Raw genomic sequence first — 17214 nt, 5'->3', positions numbered from 1 at the left:
TCTAAGCATAGTACCCCTAGAAATGATCACAGATCTATTTGGGGTAGTTTTGGAGGAAGAAATACATTTACTTATGACAGTGTTTCTGTCTTTCTCAAGGTGACCCAGCCTCCTCTTCAGCAAGTGCTCCAGGTCTGGAAACTGAGGTGAGAGGCTATGATACTCCACTGTGACAACTCAAGTCGGGTTTCTGGTCACCAGACCTAGAGTTTTGCTTGTAACATAGATTAAGCAGTACTTATGTAAGCCATCATCTTTTTTTTTATCCTCAGGGCAATGTGAATGATTTATCATCACCAAAGATCTCTGTAGGTCAAAACATCCTGATTAACCCTTCATCCCTGTTGCCTGTTATAAAATCTGTACCCACTTTGATTCTGGTAGTATAAAGTTGGCTCCCAGACCCCAAACCCTATGGAAATAAGAAAACCCATCTCAATGACAGCGTCTCCCACTGTCATTCCTCCATATTGGGCACCCATCCTCTTTTCATCCAGCTTTTCTAGGATGCCGATCACACATTTCTCAGTGCCATATTGAGGAAAAAGAAATGTTCTTGGATTTTTTTTTTGTGCTTCTACAAAAAGCCCTACCCTACTGAGACACAGAATATACAATCTGAAGTTTTCTCACTTCCTCCAGAAATAGTTTATTCTTCACATACCATAAGCATTGGATCTGTAGCCATATGTCAGTTAACTGCTCTGATCTGAAAAGATAAAAAAACTTATCTCCCCAAGAAGGCCAAATGGTTACAACCCGGACTCTGTCCCTCAGCTATGCCCCAAGGTGCTAGGAAAACTAAAGCTCTACCTGCCCAGGAATTTACATGTCAGAAAGGATGAAGCCTAGAATTTGGAGCCATCTCTGGGTTGTTAACAGCAAGGCTCGCGTGGATAGATACATCTGGTCCTTGGAAAAACACATTTACATTCCAAAGGGTTAGGATGAGAACCTAAGGCCCTTTCTGTCCAGTCTCAAAGGATTAAAAAAAAAATTCTCTTTCTGGGAGGGAAGGGAATGGCTACCTCTCCTGTATCTAAAAAGAGAAAATACATTGTTCTCCATCCTTCATCTATGAGGTGCAACCCATCACTCACATAGAAAGCTTCCCTCAGCTCTCATTGCATTACCTGCAGGATTAAGGTGTTGGGGGGGGTCAATCCTTCAATGTCACTCTGGCTGCTGATCTGGTTGTATCAATAAAGAGCTGCTATCCCTGACCCAGGTGCCTTGTGTGTCTGCTGTATTCAAACACAGAAAGTACATACCTGTGCAAGTAGAGTAACATTTGAGATGCTTTACAGTTCACATTTAAACACAGAGTGAAGAGAGTGTCTTCTGGACCCTCTTGGGGTGTGTGTTGGGGGGAGGGACAGTGGTGGCCCAAGATTAACCTTCTTGTTCACTTGGTTGTTCCTTTCTCCCTTTCTTCTAAATGCCCTTCTCTACATTAAATCAGGAAGATTTCACATCTTAATTTTATTGAATATAGACTACCACAGAATCCAAATGTTACCCAACCAACCAATGAAATTGTTAAAGCCAACTCCCAGGTGTGTAAGCGAACACACTGAATTCAAAATCCCCAGGAAGTGCCCCCATATCATAAACTGACCTAATGCAATGTTATAGTCTGTTCTAACACCCTTAGAATCCAATCCCACACATACTGTCCAGGTTTCTGCCAGTGTATATTGGCAAAACCTTGCAAATTTTTTTTAAAGTAAACTCTACACCCAACGTGGGGCTAAAAAACTCATGACCCAAGAGCCAGATATTGAGGAAGATAGGCATATTCTTGCAAGGTAACTGCCTCAGGTGAAGTTATTACAAGATTTTGAAGCAAGGGAAAGCTGATCTCATATGTATGAAAAAGTGTTGCTTCTGCTGGCAAAAAAAGACCTGGGGATTCAAAGTTTTCAACTTTACCTAAGCTCACCCACAGGTCTCACTCATACCCAACCAAAGCTCTTTCAAGTAAGATACTTGGCAAGTCTGTGAAGTCAACTTACACTGTAATTCTGTAACCCACAAAATTAAAATTTTATTTACAGTGAAGTCTGCCCAAAGCTACAAAAATAAGACATTTTTTTTTTGTTAGGGATACTAGAGATGCACTCTGGCTCTCTGATCATGACTTGAGCTGAGTGTTCAGTGTTCTGAGCTTGTCTCTCCACTCCCCTCCTCCTGTAAGCTCTCCAGGGTGGTCAGAAATAGTCATTCCATCTGTGGTAGGCAGAATTCTGAGATGGTCCCCAAGATTCTCGCTCCCTGGTGTACATACCTCATATAATTTTTTCCCCTTGAGTGGGGGTAAAATAATAAGATGGGATATCAGGATCCTGAGTGAGTTATATTACATGCCAAAAGAAATTTTGCAAATGCAATTAAGGACACTAATCAGCTGACACTGAGATTATCAAAAGGGAGATGATCGAGGTGGGCCTGACCTAATCATACCAGCCTTCTAAATTGTGTCTAGAGGTCAGAGAAAAGAGAGTCAGAGATTTGAAGCATGAGAGGGATTTGTTGTAAAGGAGATTTTCCACTGCTGGTTTGAATAGGAAGGGCCGTGTGGCAAGGGATGTGGGTGGTCTGTCTGTCAGAGCAAAGACGGCTCCCAGTCCACACCTTGATGTTAGCCATATTTGACTGTGAGCTGAGAACACAGCTACACCATGCCTGAACTTTTAACCTACAGGACCGTGAGCTAATAAACGAATGTTGTTTTAGGCTGCTAAGTGTGTGGTACTTTGCTATTTAGCAAAAGAAAGTTAATATGCCAGCCCACAGCCCTTGTGGTGACCACAACTAACAAACTAGTCAAATGCAGCAGCTACTCTGTATATCCCAACACTTGCTTCACCAGGCATTGCACCACACCCACAAGAGATGATAATGTAATTAATGCTGAAGCCACAGCATGCATGGGTTACTGGCATTCCAATTTATAAGGAACTCGGCACTATGTTCAATGCAAGGGATATTTCCAATCTGTACCCAGAATTTCATTTGTGATGTTCTATTTCCTGGAACCACTTTTGGCAAGAAGTACTGTATCAGTCAGGGTCAAGTCAGGAAAAAAAGAAACAACGTAATGTATTTCAACAGAGGGGATTCAAGAAAGGGAATTGGCACCATGGTATTGAAGGGCTGCAAGAGAGAAAAAAACAAAAACAAAAACAACCCCCTCCCCAAACAAAAAACAAACCTCACTGATAGAACCCCTTCCTCCAAGGGCTGGGGGAACAAACAGAAGACTTTGGAGTCATCAGAACCTGGAAGCTTCGTGGAGGAACTTGTGGTGGTTTGAATAGCCCCTCCCCAAATTCACATCTACCTCGAATCTGTGAATGTGACCTTATTTGGAAGGGCATAAGGGGTGTGTGTGTGTACGTGTACACACACTTGCCTAAGGAACTGGTTTGCTGAATGTGTAGATACAGAGCTTGGACAAATGAACTATGCAAATATTCTCCATCCATGACTGGAGAAAAGGGGGCTCAGAAAGTGTCCAAAGGAAAGTTTATTCAGCCAAACTTGCTATAAGAATGAGTAGGAAAAAAAGTGAAATCTATACTTTCAGAAGGCAAATAATAGTTAGAAGGACACCGTTACATTAAAAATTGCTTTTGAGTTGGAAGGCTTTTTCTTGACTTCAAGACAGTTTACAAAAAAATAGTAATACTGGAATATCGGAGTTAGTCTTAAATGTTTTCCCTTTAAATATTAATAATTTAAGTATGTATGTATTAAATCTTTTCTTCTTGGTTTTTATACCTTGATCTTGCAAGGATGGCTCCCGCCAGGTGGAGCTGTGAAGCAGGTAAGTGTGGTCTGCCACTCCCTTCCGCCTTTGAGACTCTCCCTCCCCCATACACCTCCAAAATGAGCAAGACCCCCATTCTGGCTCCCACTCCTCCAATTCAAAGCTTTGCCCAGGCGCCTGACACCTGGTTTTCAATTCTGGTCAATTAACTGAATAAAAGAAACCATGCCAAGTGCTAAAAATGACAGCTACGATTTCTTTCTTCCTTTCCTTTAAAAAAAAAAAAAAGATTTCCTTTTTTTTTTAAGATTTTATTTATTTTGACAGAGAAAAAGATTTCCTTTTTAAGTAATCTCTACACCCGACATGGTACTCGAACTCACAACTCCAAGGTCAACTCCACTGACTAAGCCAGCCAGGAGCGCCTATTTCCTTCTTTCCTTCCTTCCTTCCTTCCTTCCTTCCTTCCTTCCTTCCTTCCTTCCTTCCTTCCTTCCTTCCTTCCTTTCCTTCCCTCCCTCTCTCTTATTTTTCTTCTTTCTGACAGCTACTCTTACTTTCCTAATGTGCCAGAATGACTGCATTCTATTGTCACAACTCTCTGTTTGCAAGTAATAAACACTTCTGAACCAGCTGGAGCAACAAAGGAATTTTACGGTAAGTTTACAAATATAGAGGCTCAAAGCTAAAAATCAGCCTTGGAGAACACTAGAACAAGGGACTAGACAGTAGTCAGGGGCTCTAGAGCTCTTAGGTTTACATGCCCTCCATTCAGGAAAGTGCTCCAGATGGAACTGGAATCTCATGACCCCATACTTAGTTTCCAGGAGAGAGTTCCTGATTGGCCTTATTTGGGTCAGGTGTCCACCCTTGGTCCAAGCAACTGAACCCAAGTATAGGGTCATTATGAGCTGGGAAGACAGCCCATAATGTGTTTACCATACATGTGTTAGTCTTCAAGACACTTGTGAGAGATTTTATTTTTTATTTTTTAAAGATTTTATTTATTTGAAAAAGAGAAACCACGAGCGAGCATGAGTTGGGGGCAGAGCCAGAGGGAGAGGGAGAAGCCAACTCTCTGCTGAGCAAGGAGCCTGACATGGGATTCGATCCCAGGACCCTGAGATCACGACCGGAGCCGAAGGCTGATGCTGAACTGACTGAGCCACCCAGGTGCCCCTATTTATTTTTTTAAAAAGATTTATTTATCCATTTTAGAGAGAAAGAGTTCAGGGGCAGGGAGGGGCAGAGGGAGAGACCGAGAGATTCCCAAGTACACTCCTCGCTGAGCAAGGAGCCCAATGTACGGCTCAATCCCAGGACCCTGATATAACAACCTGAGCCAAATCAAGAGTCGGTCGCCCAACCAACTGAGCCACCCAGTGCCCGGTGAGAGATTTTATTATCATCTCTATTTTGGAAATGAGAAAACTGAGGCTCAGAGACCATGGAACTAGATTTTATGCTTAAGGATTTTTGTCCCAAAACCTATGCTCTTTCCCCTACTCTGAACTACATCTGATGACCTGTTGTTGAATGGAGGCATTGCGTTAACCTATTCATGCAATCATTCCATAAGCAATAGCATTTTATGTTCATCTAGGCTCTACCAAGATAAAGCAGTGGACAAAAATGTTGCTGCTCTCAATGGGGAGTGAAAAAGGTGATAAGCAAATAACATACGTGTTGGGTAGTGATAAGTAGTGTGAAAAGGAGTAGTCAGAGAAGGGTGGAGGGAATTGTAAATCAGGGGTCAGAGAAAGACTGGTGAATAAGGGAGACCTTGTGCAGGGATAACAAATTCTAGATTCACAATCAAAAGCCAGCAAGTGAGGCAGTTTTGCTCAGGGGTAGATGGTTGTGCCCTTCTCCAATAATAATAAACCCTCACATAGATTGAGCTTTCCAGTCACCACCTGCTTGCACATTAATTCTCTGATAACAACAATTTGCTTTTCCCATATTTTTAAGCAACACAAAAAGAAGCTTGCAAAAAAAAAAATCATCCTCGCTGTTGGTTAAATGATTGTGTTTGCTCAATCAGCTAAAATGTTGGTTAGGATTCTGAAAGAAGGCCTTTACTCAAATTCATCTGGAACCCACTTCCTTCTCAAACTGTGATCTGGCCACCTGCTGAGGACCCCACGTTCCCTGAGTTTCTCGAGTGGTTGCTTTCTCTTCTGTAACCTTTGTGCCACTGAGGCTAGAGGGGGAGTAAATCTCCTGGCTCTTCATTGCCGTTTCCTTCCAAGGTGTGTTCCCTTTCTTCTTCATGGATACATCCAGCTAGAAATCTCATGCCGTTATCAGACGATTCCACTCGTTATTTCTCTTTGCTGGCAGTTACCCTGCTGACCCTGGGGTCATACCCTTGTTCCTTGTAGGGGCACACTGCCCCTCCATCAACACCACTCCTCCCCCAATTCTGGGTGATCTCAATGTCCACTAAGATGATGCTTCCAACACCTTGGTGTCTCTGTTCCGTGGCACCTATGGAGAACTCTCTTAGTAGGGAGGACTACAGAAGGGTAAGGATTCTGGGAAGTGGGGTGCTTGGGTGGCTCAGTTGGTTAAGCATCTACCTTAGGCTCAGGTCGTGATCCTGGAGTCCTGGCATCGAGACCCTTGTTGGGATCCCTGCTTAGCAGGGAGTCTGCTTCTCCTTCTCCCTCTGTGCTCTCTCTCAAATAAATAAATAAATCTTAAAAAAAAAAAAAAAAGAATTCCGGGAAACAAGGAATAATGGGGAACCCCAGGGCCATCCTGAAGTCAGCCCTCTCTGGTGCTAAGATCATGTTCAGCTTGTGCCCTGGTAGATACGAGAGTAAATAAAAAAGCAGTGAGTAAGCAGAATAACTCTTTCTAGATTTGTAAAGTATTTCTAACATTCCTGTTTAGAACATTATCTCCATGATGGCAGGCACTGTATCTTGTCTGTTGAATCCCCTATGCCTATAACAGGCCATTTGTAGGTGCTCAATGCAGATTTATTGAATGAATAAATACTCAAAAATCAAATGCTCAAAGAAACGTTGTCAATAATTAGTGCTTTATCATCCATTCCAACAGAATTATAGATCATAGAAAACCACAAATAGGGGTGCCTGGCTGGCTCAGTCTGTGGAGCATGTGACTCCTGATCTTGCGATTGCGAGTTTGAGCCCCATGTTGGGTGTAGAGATTACTTAAAAATAAAATTTAAAAAAAAAAACACCACAAATAATCTATTTATATTAGTCAACATCATGACTACAATATTGAAAAATGGTATACTAACAATGGCAGAGCATATGAGCCCCCAGTGATTCTCCTACATGGTTTTGGGTATCCTGATTGTTACTGAAAACAGAGCAATCCGTCTACGGCCATACCACCCTGAACGCGCCCGATCTCGTCTGAAAACAGAGCAATCCAAGATCAGAGTTGCACCAATTACAAGTTCATTTGACCTTCTGCAACCTTTGGCGATGAGCACCACTGATTCACCAGTAAAATTATTTTTTTTCCTAATTTTTTCCTTTGGATTTGGAAAAAAAATTCAAAACCTACAGAAAAGTTGGAGAAACAGTACAATAAACATCCACATACACTTTGCTTAAGTTCATCAAATGTTGGCTGCAAACACCAGGATACTTCATTTCTAAATACTCTAGCATGTGTCTTCTAATATTAAAAATATTTTCTGACACATATAAAAGAGCATTATCATATCTAAAAAATTAATGTTAAATCAGTATCATATGGTAAGCTGGCCCATAACCATGTTTTCTTAAGAATTCCCAAAATAGCTTTAATAGCTATTTGTTTATTTGTTTTTTAAAGTAGGCTTCATGCCCAGCGTGGAGCTCAATGCGGGGCTTGAACTAATGACCCTGAGATCAAGACCTGAGCTGAAATCTAGAGTCAAACACTTAACCCACTCAGCCACCCTGGTATCCCAATAGCTGTTTTGGGTTTTTTTTTTTTAAACCAATCCAGTATCCAATTAAGGATCAAATGTTATGTTTGGCTATTATGTCTCTTTAGTAATCTCTTTTATAATCTTGAACAGTCTCCTTAGGTTTTTTTTCATGCATGGACATATTTTCAAGAGTCCAGGACAGTTTTTTTTCTTTTTATAAAAATGTTCCACATTCTGCATTTGTCCGATGGTTTCTATATGTTTAACCTATTTGTTTCTTTATTAAGAATACTGCATAGATAATGTCAAGTATCTCACTGCATATCAGAAGGTGCATAAATCAGGTTTTCCTACTATTGGTGATTCTACACTTGATCGCTTGGTTAAAGTGAATACCCAGTTTCTTTTCATATTAATGAAATATCTATTTCATTTTCCTCTCTTTATTCTATTTTCAGAGAATCCACAGACACAAACCACTGCCTGATAAGTGAGCATTTATCTTTTTACCTTCCTGGCATCTGACCCACCCGGTTTTTCCTGGACTGAGCCCAGCCTGTATCCCCCAGACCCAGGGAAAATAAATGGCTGCATCTAACAAAGGTTCCCCTCACTCCTTGGGCTCTTTGCTGCAGGTGTTAACGCCAACATCCAGATGTTCCCTGAGTTCTATAACTGGCTTTACTGTCCTGGGGAGCAGTCTTTGTCTTGGACCTGGGGACTTCAGTCAGAATTCTTTTCTTAAGAGGTCAGAATAATAGACTGAATAATGGTCCCTCAAAAGATGCCCACATCCTGGAGCAACTGGATGGTTCAGTCAGTAAAGTGTCCAACCCTTGGTTTTGGCTCAGGTCGTGATCTCAAGGGTCATGAGATCGAACTCTGCATTGGGCTCCATGCTCAGCAGGGAGTCTGCTTCTCTCTCTCTCCCTCTGCCCCTTCTCCCCCCATGCTCTCGCTCTCTCTCAAATAAATAAATAAATCTTAAAAAAAAAAAGATATCCACATCCTAATTCCTGGAACCTGTGGTCTTATATAGCAAAATAGAATTTTGCAGATTTGATTAAGGATTTTGAAATGGAGAGACTATCCCGGACTATCCGATTGACTTTAAAATGGAATCACAATGTCCTTGTAAGAGGGAGATTTTATAAAATAAGGCTAACTCAGAGGAGACAAACCATAAGAGACTCTTAACTCTAGGAAACAAACTGCGGGTTGCTGGAGGGGAGGGGGTGGAGGGTGGGGTAACTGGGTGATGGGCATTAAGGAGGGCACATGATGTGATGAGCACTGGGTGTTACACGTAAGTGATGAATCACTAAACTCTACCTCTGAAACTAGTAATACACTATATGTTAATTAATTGATTTTATTTTATTTTTTTAAAGATTTTATTTATTTATTTGAGAGAGAGAATGAGAGATAGAGAGCACGAGAGGGGGGAGGTTCTGAGGGAGAAGCAGACTCCCCGCCGAGCAGGGAGCCCGATGTGGGACTCCATCCCGGGACTCCAGGATCATGACCTGAGCCGAAGGCAGTCACTTAACCAACTGAGCCACCCAGGTGCCCTAACTAATTGATTTTAAATAAAAAAGAAAAGAGGGAGATTTTGCACAGAAGAGGAAGAGACAGCGTGAGCACAGAGGCACAGATTGAATGGATGCTGCCGTAAGCCAAGGAACGTGGTCAGGCACCAGGAGCTCGAAGAGATAAGGAACAGATTCTCCCCGAGAGCTTCTGGAGGGAGTGTGGCCCGGCCAACACCTTGATTTGGGCCCTTTGATACTGATTTCAGACTTCTGGTCTCCAAAATGTGAGAGAGTAAATTGTGGTTTTAAGCCACCAAGTTTGTGGTCATTTGTTACAGCCGCCACAGAAAACTCATCACAACAAGTGCCCTCCTTAATCCCCATCCCCCACTTCCCCCATCTGCCCCCCACCCACTTCCCCTCTGGTCACCATCAGATTTTTCTCTAGAGTTAAAGAGTCTGTTTCTTGGTTTGCCCCCCTCTCTCTTTCTTCCCCTTTGCTCATGTGTTTTGTTTCTTAAATTCCACATATGAGTGAAATCATATGGCATGTGTCTTTCTCTGACTGATTTATTTCACTTGGCATTATTCTCTCTGGCTCCATCCATTTCATTGCAAATGGCAAGATTCCATTCTTTTTTATGGCTGAGCAACGTTCCATTATATATAGATACCACCTCTTCTTTGTCCATTCCTCTCTTGGTGGACACTTGGGCTGTTTCCATAGTTTGGCTATCCGGAGATAACACTGCTGTAAACATCAGGGTGCATGTATCCCTTTGAATTATTATTTTTGTATTATTTGGGTAAAGACCAAGTAGTATAATTGCTGGGTCATAGGGTAACTCTATTTGTAGCTTTCTGAGGAAACTTCATACTATTTTCCACAGTGGCTGCACCAGTCTGCATTCCCACCAACAGTGCGAGAGGGTCCTCAGGACTGAATTTTGATTCTGTCACTTGCTTAGCAGTGTAATCTAGGGCAAGCTGACTTCACTCTCAGCTCTTGCTTTTCCAAAATAGGGGTAATAATAGCTACCTCTTAGGGTTAATATAAATATTAAATGACACCATGAAGACACCATAAAGACATAAAACACTTAGGGGATGCCTGGGTGGCTCAGTAGGTTAGGCGTCTGCCTTCAGCACAGGTCATGATCTCAGGGTCCTGGGATCGAGTCCCACATCGGGCTCCTTGCTCAGTGGGGAGCCTGCTTCTCCCTCTGCCTGCCACTCCCCCTGCTTGTGCTCTCTCTCTCTCTCTCTCTCTTTCTCTGGCAAACAAATAAACAAATAAATAAAATCTTTAAAAATAAAAAAATAAAACAGTAAAAGCCTTGGCACATAGTAGGCACTCAATACATGAGAGCCTTCCATACCCATTATTTAATTCAACAGATATGTATTGAGTGCCTACTATGTGCAATATTGCCACCTTCAAGGAGCTTACGTTCTAACAGGGGGAGAAAGACAATGAACTAATAAATGATAAATATATAGCATGCTAAATAGTAGTAAATGCTATAAAGAACAAAAACAAGGCAAAGATAATTAACTGGATCTAATTAAGGCTTGGGACACATTTGCAAACTACCCCATAGCCTACTTGTCATAAAACATTGTGATATTAATAACAGTCGCCATCTATTGAATACATTAGTTTGTTGTGTTCTCACAACAATGCTTAAAGTAAGGATAAAATTATCCCCATTATGTAAATGAGGAACCAGGCTCAGAAAGTTTAATTCCGTTTATCTCAAAAAACTGCCAGGACCAGGAATCAGATTCCAAGATCCAGGCTCCTTGAGCTCCTCCATGCCGTTGCTATTAAAGTGGAAATCCGCCCCTCACTTATGGGTCCTTACGCAGAACATAGGGTGTCTGTGATATCCAGTGTGGTTTATTTGCATGTTTTGTCCAAAACCCAAGAACAGTATGTGCCTCAGGCTCATATCAAACCTCTAACAATGGAGCTATTTTAGTCATGGGGCTGTCTTTCTTTCTAAAGCAGTATATTCTTTGAGTCAACCTTTCTTAAAGCATTAACGAAAATTTTGCCAGTAAGAGTTCCATGATCAAGTAAATTCAGGAAATACTAGGATACACAACATGAAACTGTTTAGTTATTGTTGTTCGACTGGGGACCTCTCCTTTGGTATGATAATATCACCATTAATTTACAAAAGGAGTTTACAACGGGCAGCATTTCCTAAATCTACCTGACAAGAGAACTTTTTCAGGGCCCATCTGTCAGAGCTAGTGATCCAAAGATCACACCTTGAGAAACACCGATCTCAGGCAATCCTATAGCTGCAGATGTAGACACACTTTTGGAACTTAGTTTATTTATTTATTTTTAAAGATTTTATTTATTTATTTGTCAGAGAGAGAGCACAAGCAGGGGGAGCGGCAGGCAGAGGAAGAGGGAGAAGTAGGTTCCTCACTGAGCAGGGAGCCCGATGTGGAGCTCGATCCCAGGACCCTGGGATCATGACCTGAGCCGAAGGCAGATGCTTAACCGACTGAACCACCCAGGTGCTCCTGGAACTTAGTTTAATCATGACTCTTCTTTACTCCACAAAGTCAATATGTTTAATCAGTGAGGATTCTTTCAGTTGCAGAGGATGGAACTCTAACTCAAACTTGCTTAAACAACAGGGAGACTTTATTGACCCCTGAAATTCAGAAATCTACAGATAGGGCTACCTTCAAGTAAGGTTTGATCCAGCAGTTCAAGCAATATAATCAAAGACACAATTTCTCCATGTTCCTCACTCTGCCTCTCGTGGTGTTGACTTCATTACCAGGCCACACCCAGGGGCAGGGGTGCTCCCTGCCCCATGCACTCCAGGCTTTCCCTTCGTGGTAGCAAAATGGTTGCCCTGGTTCCCAACTTCTCATTTTCCCTTTACAACATCCCAAGAAGATAAAAAGACTCTATCCTGGTATGTTATTCCTGGGAGCCTGTCTTTCTCTCCTTGGTCTAACTTGGGTCATTTGCTGATTCCCATATCAAATACTGTGCTGAGAGGAATGGGATTTGCTGAGAGACCTGAGCCAACTGGAGCCCATCCGTGGAGCTACAGGTAGGGCTCGATCCTATCCAGACTCCAATGCTGAGAAAGGGAGGAGTACATTCCCATATCCACATACGAGAATCTTAACCATTTACTAATCTTTGTCCCATTTAGGCTTTTTTTATTTATTATTTATTTGACACAGAGAGAGAGCAGAAGCAGGGAGAGTGGCAGGCAGAGGCAGAGGGAGAAGCAGGGTCCCCGCTGAGCAGGGAGCCCAATGTGGGGCTTGATCCCAGGACCCTGGGATCATGACCTCAATGGAAGGCAGATGCTTAACCGACTGAGCCACCCAGGCGCCCCCATATAGTCTTTTTAACATGAACTTTAATTAGGAAACAGTATTTTACAACTAATAAGCACAAGTGTTTCCCTAAGTGCTTCCTAAATGTTAATCCTTATAAAATCCTTGTTCCATAGATGAGAAAATGAGCACAGAATGGTTAGATATCTTGCCCATGGTCACACAGCTGGTAAGTAGCTGAATGGTAGAAAGTGTCAGAATCCAGATTTGGATACAGGTGGCCTGGCTCCAGAGTTCCCGCTTTTAGCCTGCCCCTCAATTTCATCTTTGTGATTGCTTTTGCTAATATAGCTTTATTAGAGTGGGATGCTCCTAAGCCTACTACCCCAGCAGATTATGAGCTTCTTGGTGGTAGGGAGCACCTCTATCTATAATAACAAAGATTTGGAGCAGAATAGAGTGAAATGTTTATTTATTTTTTATTTGAATCCCAGTATAGTTAACACATAGTGTGATATTAGTTTCAGGTGGACAACATAGCGATTCAACACTTCCTCACATCACCCGGTTCTCCTCACGACGAGCCTACTCTGAATCCCTTGCACCTTCGTGAACTGTTTATTAATTACCTCAGAATAAAAGACACTTTCCTCAAATATATTGTTTTATTTATGAACATAATGGGTAAGTATTATAAAACAGTGCCCAGGAATGCTCAAGAAATGCTTGTTTGTTGGACAAGTAGCATTATTGTCCTGAAGATGCATCTTAGTGGACGCTCCGCGTGTCTGCCCTACTCACAGCTTCAGGCATTTCAAATGCTCTCAGTCAGGTGACTCCCCTCTCATGACCCCATCTCCTGCACTTATGCAAAAGCCACCAATCTACTCCTCAGTTGCCTGTGAGGCAATCTGGCCTGAAAGCTTACCCAATAAGGGCGTTCCATAATGAATGGTTTGCCAAGCTTTGTACACAAGTCGTTAACCAGCTAAAATATTCCCCAGCCCATTCAGCCTAACCACCCCACTTTTTGATGGGAAAATACTCAGTAATAACAAATATTTCTAGCAGATCACAGGGAACCTATAAAGTAGTGTTTGTATTATAGCATAAAACAATGCACAGTAAACTTTAAAAATAACTTTATTCTACTCACTTTGAGAGCGTGTTGAAAATTATCAACGTGTGAGGTAGCACGTCGGCCATGAAATGTCTCTGTCTTACAGCAATTTGAAAAATTGATATATACCTGTTTTAGCAATCGAGGCATGGGTTATTTCTGCTTAAGTGGTAATGGCACAACTTCTAGTCTAGCTATTATAAAGTATAAATCAAAAATACAAAAAGATGTTTTGCCACACATTGTAGGGTGAACCAAACAGCACACTATAAACTCAAATGAAAAAGATTAAAAAAAAAAAAACAAAACCAATACCGCCTCATTAAAAATCAGTACCAACTTTGACCAACTTTACCCTCAGCAACAGCTGTGGACACAAATATGTCCAAGGAGGTCATGCACACAGGTGACCAAATGTCCTTTTAGGCAAGTTAGTTCAATTTCTGGATTCTCTCTCCTGTGAGGGCAAACGGAAGGAGGGGAAAGGGTGAGAGATCAGGTTTCTGGGCCTTACTCCTGCCCTGACATCTGGTCATTTACCAAGATGAACCATAGCCTAAGGCTTCAACATTCTCTTCAAGGGAGTGGGGGAGCATGGGCCCCTCAGGGATCATATCCTTACGTGGCACCCAAGATCCAGCCAGGGTTCTCAAGTTAGTTCATTCCACAGCAAGAGTTAAGAACTGTCAGTCATCTTGAGCGTGCCTAGTGGCTGCCTACAATTTAAGGAAAATGGCCAGAATAACTTTCAAGAAACATTCAAACACACAGCAATTATGATTTGGCAATGGGAAAATCAATTTTTTAAAAACAAGTGCAGTTGAGGGCACCTGGGTGGCTCAGCCGGTTAAGTGTCTGCCTTCGGCTCAGGTCATGATCCCGGGGTCCTGGGATCGAGTCCTGCATCGGGCTCCCTGCTCAGCGGAGAGCCTGCTTCTCCCTCTGCTCCTCCTCCAGCTTGTGCTCCCTCTATCAAGTAAATAAATAAAATCTTTAAAATAATAATAATAATAAAACAAGTGCAGTTGTATATGAAGGTAGTTTTTGTAAACTACATTAAACAGACATTGTTGATGTTCCATTCTTGATGCTACAAAGGTTGGAGAAAAGGCAGCAAGGAGCAAAGGACACTGGATCATGGCGTCCATTACTGCCGTTACAATTACAAAATAATTCCCATTTGTTTCCCAGAAGGGTTACTTTGTAACAAAACTAAAAGTATCCGTTTAAATAATATGAATACGGGTAGACATAATTAATAAAACACACAGTGAATATAAACACTTCCTAACTTGTTCTATATACAAGCCACCTAAGAAGTTATATTTGACCAAATCTTTCAGTAAGTTTTGATTACCCACACTATAGGGCATTTAGAGTTGCAAATCAAATTCTATCTTAAGATAACTATTTTCATTTGAGCCATTACTGTTTTGTGTTCTGCTGTGTGTTTTATAGAGAACATTCTCAGGCACTAAAATATTACTTAAAATTCTCATAAAGAAAAACAAAAACCCTTCCATTTGAAGAGACGTTAATTTCAGAAATAAACTGCATGCATAAATTGAAATAAAGTGTTAATGCTAGGCTTTTACCTCACCTAATTAAAAAAAATTACAGGCTTGCATGTATCATACTACGTTTAAGACAGTGTTGCCGGATTAGCTGGAATAAACCAATAGACACAAAACTGTGTTCCCTTAATAAGCAATTTTGACCCAAATTTGCACAACAACAACATCAAAAATAGCTCTCACTGAGAACCATAGGCACTCAAGGTAACTCCAGCATGTCACCAGTACAAAAGTATCCTTTCCCACTGTTGGAATTCAAGATGCGTAGGTGGAAAAGTGCACAGCAGAATTGCAAAGTAGCAACCAAGACTTCTTGCTGGACTATTGCTTCAGAATCCTCAGGAAATTAATTTCAACTTATCAATACCAAGGTTAATAACTGAATCATCCGTTGCATTGGTTACCATTAAGCAGGCTTACGTTAGACACTCAAACGGAAGTTTGTGGAAGTTGATGACAACCTCAGAGCCACAATTGGATGGAGTAGGAGCAAAGAAGACCTGCCTTGAATATCAGCAACACACACGCACACACACACACACACACACACACACACACACACGTTCACTCCACGGCCATTATACGAAAGCAAATGGTTGAAACTGACCTGCCCTGCCCTCCACACACACCCACACGTTTATACCTGTGTGTTGGAGGGTCCTTTTGGCTTGGAGGATGGTCCTTAAGATTCATTTTCATCCGATGTCACCTGGACCAAAATCCTGGAGGAAAGCAGCTGAGTAAGCAGGTCTTGAGCCTCCCCCGTCACACTCCCCCTGCTGCTTATGGCCTGTTCTCTGTCTCCTTTCAGTACCGACAGCAGAGACATTTTATCCTCCCTCTTGGGTTAGCGTTGGCATCTTGTTCCTCCACATCCTTGCCTTGGCTTAGGATTTTGGACTCTGTCAGGGGATCACCAACAGGCTTAGCAGGGCACAAGGGCATTTCCGAGGCATGCGGGGCTGTTTCACAACAGCATGCCGTGAATGACGTGGACAAGGCTCACCAAACATTCTATCAGCAAAACAGCTTTCCTATCTGGCGTCATGTGGTCACCTACCCAGAAAGGGATCGTGTCAGCTCTTGTCCGTCCTTTCTCCCCAGTGACGCAGCCAAGGTGTCACTCTTGTCACAGCTGCTTCTGAATGTCCCAGAAGTGAGGGCCCAAAAGGGGCCCTCTTCTTGTCACAAGTGCCCATGACCCATGGCTGCTCTCCCAATTCAGGAATGCACGTCCCGTGCCCACTTCTGCCACTTAGAGCAAATGCCCCAGGTGGGAAGAGAGAGAGAGTGACAGCGAAGTGCAGACACTCCCAGAGATGGGAGGCAAACACGAGAGACATCGCTCACCAGTCTCATGCTGGAGAGCAGGCACTTAATCTGGCCCCGGTAGGAAATGTTCCTTGGAATGTGGCAGGCCTTGCCATCAAGGGCAAACATGCTTGAGTGAGCCCCTGGTGGTGCTGGGGACCCCTGTGGGGGACCAGACACAGCTCCTCCTGGCCTTTCCCATGAATCTCAGCACAAGAAGGCATAGGATTATTTTTAAGGCTCATCTGTTTTGCTCAGTGAGAGGTTGAGTGAACTTCTCTGCTGCTAATGCAAACGGCGTATGGAATGAGGTCCAGAGGGGAGACCAGCCGTGCACATAAGGAGGTCAGGGCCTTTTGAGAGGTTAGGGCCCAGTCGCTCAACCCCTGTTCCCTAAGAATCAATTGCACGATCTCTGGCAAGAGGTCCTGGAGCAGCCCTAAGGAAGGCCCAAGTTCGGAGAAGGTCTATAGGACGACCAAAATAAAGTTACTGCTATGGTCAAGAAAAGGGTGACCCTAGGCTAGCCCTGGCATTGAGGAGACTGCTGAAAGTCTGGGTTCCATGGGGTCGCTGACACCAGAGTAAATTCTTCTGAGCCCTCCTGGGATTTGGCTGCAAGAAGTGAAGTGACCCATGCAGGGAATGAAAGAGGTTGAGGAGCTGTAAGGCACGGGACTTGG

General features: G+C 42.7%; 1 long non-coding RNA gene across 1 annotated transcript; it reads right to left on the bottom strand.

Annotated features, from left to right (window-relative positions):
• Nucleotides 1-14271: 14271 nt before the first annotated feature.
• LOC141370129 (uncharacterized) lies at nt 14272-16085 on the bottom strand. The gene is made up of 3 exons (XR_012373888.1): nt 15864-16085; nt 14477-14615; nt 14272-14362 (listed from the first exon to the last, which is right to left on the bottom strand). It is a non-coding gene; the product is annotated as an uncharacterized lncRNA (long non-coding RNA).
• Nucleotides 16086-17214: the final 1129 nt, after the last annotated feature.

This window comes from Callorhinus ursinus, unplaced genomic scaffold (genome assembly GCF_003265705.2).
Source record: "Callorhinus ursinus isolate GAN/ISIS: 27379988/994484 unplaced genomic scaffold, GSC_fseal_2.0 scaffold26, whole genome shotgun sequence".
Classification (NCBI taxonomy): Eukaryota; Metazoa; Chordata; class Mammalia; order Carnivora; family Otariidae; genus Callorhinus; species Callorhinus ursinus.
Note: the sequence above shows the minus strand (reverse complement) of the source record. Positions and strands in the feature narration are given on the sequence as shown.